Source organism: Capsicum annuum, chromosome 8 (assembly GCF_002878395.1).
Source record: "Capsicum annuum cultivar UCD-10X-F1 chromosome 8, UCD10Xv1.1, whole genome shotgun sequence".
NCBI lineage: Eukaryota > Viridiplantae > Streptophyta > Magnoliopsida > Solanales > Solanaceae > Capsicum > Capsicum annuum.
In genome coordinates, this window is record NC_061118.1 from 165,773,461 (window position 1) to 165,780,237 (window position 6,777).

A 6,777-nucleotide genomic window follows, 5' to 3' on the forward strand; every position below is an offset into this window, starting at 1 on the left:
ATTCTAATTTCTTGCCTTTTCTTCCTTCACATGTCAATTTGCATTGGAGTCCACAATAGACTCCTTCCTATCGCATTATCAAGTGGGCCAGTGAGGCCTATATCCTCAAGGATCAATTCCCGAAGTGATTCTATGGCACTCCAGTTAGAAGATAGAAGCAGATAGTGGGCCCAAGATCATTGACAAAGTTACTAGGATTTGGAAGCACAAAAAGTCTCATCTTCTTTAGTTTATTTAGCGTTGAGTTGATTGTTTTTTATTCATTTAGTTGTTTATTTATGCATTCATTCGGGCCACGAAGCCAAGGTTGTATCTAATACAGGTGGAGTAAGATTCGAGCCAAAGGCTCGACAATTAGATTAGGACAGGTGAAATGGGTTGAAAGCCCAATTAGACTAGGGCAGGTCTCGTTGATTTAGGACCAATGGCCTAAATCCTTTACTTTCTCCTCCCTTCCCCTTTTAATTGTTTATTTGTTTATCAGTTTTGTTTTGACTTAGTGAAAATCCCTACTAAGTCGCCTAAATCTATTTTACACAAGTCTTTTTTTTTAAAATCAAATCACTATTTCAACAAATTAATCTTTTCAGAAGTTAATCAAAAGATGTTTTCAAACAGTCAGGATAACCGCAAGTTAGCGGATGTTTTAGGTGCATAACACCTTCCTAAAACGTTAATAGGAACCGCTTATCTAGAATCTCTAACTTAAAATGATTTTTTTATTTTGAATCGTTTGAAGTAACTCTCTAAAGGTTTCTTAATTCCTTTTCAAAATTAAGTGGCGACTCTCTCAAAAAATCAAAAAATTTCACAAAACAGAAATGGTGACTCTGCTGGGGATTGATTAACTAGGTTCTAACCAAATATTTAATTTCGTCTTTTGATTAACTGTTTATGTATTTATATGTTTCGATTCTGTAAAGTTTAATTATCATATATCATGGCATATTCCTACATTATTTAAACTGTTTTGGGGTTTCGTGGAGTCCCGACCCCTATTGTTCAATTTCAATAATGTGTTGGAAATACGAATAGCTTATTATCACGTGAGTTGTCTGATGGCTATTCGTATTTTCAAACTCAAGTTATCCACTTGAGAACCAGTGTTCAAACCCACTCTAGACACCTAGGATAGAACGAAATCAAAACCTTATTTTAGGCATGAGCCTAGGACGACTCAATACCCGAGCGGGGTATTGGACCCATTAGAAAACCTGCCCTGCATTTATTGACCCCAAGTAAATTATAGACGAATCATATTTATGTATTGAAGAAAATGTATGCCTATGTAATTCAATCCATTATCCTTTGGGGGTTGGGAAAACGCTTGATTTGCTTATTTCGTAAGAAGAATTGAAGCAAGTTAAGAAAGAAATTGATCGATTTGGGAGGTTGCATCTAAGGCCCAGTTTATAGATGTCACCAATATAGGAAATGGACAAAGCTAAGAAGGCGAAGGCTGATAGAAGAAGCACTCAGGAATTAGTATTTTCTATCCCCTGCGTGGGAGCTTATCTTCTTTCATTTTATTTCCCTTTTTCCCTAAAGATTGTATCCCTCTTTTGTGATCGTTTGTAGGTATTTATGCCCTTTTCATGTCTATATAAGTTGGGGATAATGGATTGACTTTAAGGAAGCATATATTTTCTTCAAAATCATTAGGCCTGAGCCCTTGGCTCAAAAAGGGTCACCCCAGTTAGGATACGCATTATTATAATGTTTTGTGTAATATAATTGTCTTAGATTCTTATGTGTGTTTGTTTGGATCAAAGGCAAGTTTATCCGCTATGCTCCTATGGATGAATTTGGCTATGACTCAAACAACTCTACGTGATTATTTCTTGTCAAATATTTTGCATTACTTATCACATACGGAAACTAACACATCTACCTTTGAATTGTTTTACTTTACAGATAATAGAAAAATACTCTGTGTTGATATAAGCTGGCAGAGCATCCCTATTTCACCCGGTCAAAAGCACACAAAATCCCATTCTCTGACCATCATTCAATAATGACTGGAAATGACGAAGAAAATACATTGACCATCAGGGATGATATAATAGCGGAACAGAGTAAGATGATTGTGGAACTCGAAAGAAAATTAGAAATGCTTTAGGAGGAAATAAATCGCACTCAAGATTTGGCTAACCTGGCCATCACTATCAATGCTCCCGCTCCAGGAGGACACGGGACTCCACTCCAAATCCTTTCCCTCAGTACGCCTATTCTCGGGGATTAGCCAAATAACATATTGTCCGTCTCTACCTCTCTACTTGTCCAAAATACCAATCGCAAAAATAACCCGGATGCCTACCATCCACAAAATCGATCTCTAACATTACGAAACCCATCTCTGAATCCATTCCCAAATCCCTATAACACATTTTCAAATCAAGGAAATTCATTTTCAAATCCACAAGATTCGTTCCCAAACCCGCAAAATCCATCAAATCTATCCTCGAATCCACCAAATTCGATTCCAAATTTGTAGAATTCTTCTCAGATTCCACCAAACTACTCGTAAATTCAACAGAACCTTTCCAATTTCTAAAACGTTCGCCCCACCTACCAACCAACTTTCTTTCTTCCTCAAAATCAAGCCTCTCTTCCAAATCCTCCTCATGCCATCATATCCCCTGACATCTATAATCCCCTTTCTAATCCCGAGATCGACCATTATGAGGAGAAGGAGAAAGAGTGGAGGACCGAGCATGAAATAAAAGTGCTAGCTATGAATGAAGAGATCATGAAGATAAAAGAATCTCATGGAGTGAGAGACCACGATGGTTTAGGTTATGATGATTTATGTGTTCACCTTGGAATAGATCTACCAGAAGGGTATAAGGTCCCTAAATTTAAAGTGTTCGATGGCATCGAAAATTCAATGGCCCATCTGAGAAGGTATTGTGATCAAATAGTGGGGGTAGGGAAAAATAAAGCATTATTGATGCGTTTGTTCAGCAGGAGTTTAAGTGGCGAAGCCTTAGAATGGTTCATATCTCAGGAACTGAAAAGATGGACTGGTTGGAAAGCATTGGCCAAGGGTTTTCTTGACAGGTTCGCATTTAACATTGAGATAGTCCCTGACCGATACTCACTAGATCGGATCAAACAGAAGAATAATGAGTGTTTTTGAGACTACACTTTTCGTTGGAGAAAAGAGGCTGCTAAAGTACAACCTTCCATGTCTGAGAAAGAAATAGTATCGATTTTCTCTCACGCACAGGAAAGAGAATTTTATACCAGGATGGTATCCGCGGTCCGAGAAACTTTGGCAGATTTAGTAAAGATTGGGGAATCATTAGAGGAAGGCATCCAAACAGAAAAGAGAGGATGCGACTGCAGTCTCTACTAATTCTGTTGATAAGCTAAAGAGGAAATTCAAGCCTAGAAATATTCTTTCTTCATCATCCTCATCAAGTTTTCAGCCTGTATTCTATGCTCAACTCCAATGTCAAGCTCCAATTCCAAATATTTTACCCCAGTTCCAATTTCCACAACCAAATTATCAGCCTCATGCTCAAGCTATTTTTTAAAATAACCAAATAAACGTCCAAACATCTCCAAATTATCATCAAGTACCTCCTCCTATAAATCAGAACCATTATAAATCTCCACATCCAAACTTCAAAAAGAAACCTCCCCGAAACTTCACGCCGCTAGCTAAAAGTCGTACCTAGCTCTTTGGAAGATTGATGAAAGCTGGTTATTTGCAACCAATCCAGCCAAAGCCTATCAATCCCAACTCCCAGTTTTATCATCCCGATCAAAATTGTGCCTATCATTCAGGAGCAGCGGGACACAATATCGAGGATTTTATTAACTTTAAACATAAGATCCAAGATTAGATCGATCAGAAGGTCATCACACTTCAGTCGCCGACACCAAATATTAATAGTAATCTATTGCCTAACCATGGGGGACCTAAAGTTAACATGATTGAAATAGATGGTGAATGGGTGTCTAGCAGGGTCATCACTAAGGTAAATTTAGAAGGACTCAAAAGAACAGAAAAGATGGAGAAGATAGAGAAAGTTGTGACTGCCTTAAGTAAGGATTTGGAAGGAATTATTGAGCCTGTTATGGTCCTAGAAAAAGAATTTAAGCATGGAATAGAGTTCCAGCCAAGAAAAGAAGATGGGATTGAAGATAATTCAAAGGAAAATCCATCTAAACCATCGCCACTCCTGCACCAATCATTTCCCGTACATGAGATGTCAAATGATGATGGTCTTAAGGATGGGATAGGAAATCAGTTTGAGGGATGCAATGATGTACTAGAAGATTTTTCAAAGCTAGTGAGATAAAGAAGGTTGCACCAGAAGAGGCTTTACAAAATTGGACTTCCACTCCACTCCTAATTCGTCGCCCGTCGTGGTAGATGAAAGGGCAATTACTAATAGTTTAAAATCGGTGATGATCCGGAGGAGGCCCCGTGATCCACCCTTTTATGTCTCAAATCTTTGTTTCGTGTTTTACAACTTTCAAAAAGGCATGGGCCCACATATGTGTGGGTCATAAGCCATAGTTTTTATTTATTTTCCAAAAGGCCTCCCTTTATTTAAGAAGTTATTTTTTAAATATGATTATCTAGCATGGTTTATTTTGGTAGCAATAATTTAAAAACCTGCCAATGTCATGTCATGTCAAGGGTTAGACGAGCAAGGCGAAGGAAATAATGATAAATAAAAAAGGTGATGAGGAGCGGTTAGTAGTAGATATAGAGGAATGTGAAAATCAAAATAAGCCCAACCTGGAGGAGCCCTAATCCTACCTGAGATGAATGGTCAAGAGTGGACCAAACCAATCAATTCTGATGCGGTAAAGATATATCATGCTTGAAAAATATTATTGTTTTTATTTCTTGGCTTATTTGTATTTGCCTTTATAATAGTATCAATTTTATGATGAGTAATTACATAGAATCCTTCCCTTTATGAACGAACTACGTTTGACCTGAATTCTTAAGAAAGGGATACGTAGGAGGCCTATGTCGGCTTCGGTCAATCCCTTAGAAAAATTTATCATTTCCCTCTATGTATGAGCTACGTGATGACCTGAATTCTCAAGATTGAGATATGTAGGCGGCCTATGTCGGCTTCGGTCAACCCATTAGATTTTTTTATATATATCCCTAGCGTAGTCTTGAACTATGTTTGACCTGATTCCTACTTCAACGGGATACGTAGGCGCCCCAACGACTCGGTCACATAACCCTAAGAAATAGAAATTGGGGTAGAATTTTCGAGAATGAATCTCAAAAATTCATAAGAGAAAATCAACAAAGAGAATGAAGACCAACAAAGACTTCAGATTTACTCGAAATGATATCATCTCACATTACTTTAAACTGGGGCAGAAAATTTGAGGAAGGCCTCAAAATCTCCACCAAATATTGAAATATATTTCGAATTCCCCAGCAATAGAGGTCGAAATTGAGATTTGAGGATCGTCACCTGCGATAAAGTCTAGGAAGATTGAATCTCCACCTTTGATAAAACTTCTAGAGAGAGCCTTGACAATGCTGAATCCCTAAAAATCCTCCGTCAAACGTCAAACATTGTCAAAATCAAGAAAAAGACGGTCGTTGAGCTAGCACATGACATGAATGACAGAGATTTTTCAAAGTTTTGTAGGAGTTCTCGAAACTATTTTCTAAAAAATTAAGAGTACTTTCAAAAAAATCTATATAAATCTTTTACTTAGTGATTGCCTAGATATCAATTAGGACGGAGAGTCAAGGGTGGAAGTCCCAACATGATGAAATACCTGAAAGATGGAGAGGGCAAATCAAGGATCGTAGGAGGTCAATACGGAGTAGTTTTATTCAAACTACTCATTTTTTATGGATGCAGGGATCGATACACAAAATGAGAGTTTCTTTCGAAAATCCCCAAGCAAGTCGAGAGCCATGACAGAGCATATAAGGCTTAATAACGGTACTTTTGGTAGCCCAAAAACCGGCTCAACACCTATTTATTTATGACCTTTCGAATTGTCCATCTCATTTCTGGAGATGATGGAGGACAAACAAAATTGTCTTGTCTTCTTTACAAATTTTGTATTTAGAATTTTTCTAAAAAAAAAAATAGTTGCTAGCAAAAGAGACTTTGTGTCTACTAATCGTCTACCTTGAGTATAGGTACATGTAGAAAGCAAGACCCTGATAAATGATTTCAGGTGAAACTGTTTTTAATTTATGGAAGAACCATTGCATGTCATTGCCAAGAGGGTCATTGCATATCATCATCATTCAATATCTGTTGATGCACTAGACACAACGCTGATATCGAGGATATCATCAATATTCAATATATCTGTTGACACACAATACACAATGCTGGCGTCGAGGATATCATCATCATTCAATATATGTTAACGCGCTAGACACAACGCTGGCGTCAAGGATATCATCAGCATTTAATATATCTGTTGACACGCAAGACACAACACTAGCGTCGAGGATATCATCATTATTCAACAGCTTTTGATGCGTTAAACACAATGTTGGCATTGAGGATATCATCAGCATTTAATATATCTATTGGTACGCAAGACACAATGTTGGCGTCGAGGATATGATCATCATTCAATATCTGTTGAGCTCTAGACACAACATTGGCATCGAGGATATCATCATCATTCAATATCTGTTGACGCGCTAGACACAACACTGCCGTCGAGGATATCATCAGTATTCAATATATCTATTGACATGCAAGACACAACGCTGGTGTCGAGGATATCATCATCATTTTATATCTGTTGACACAA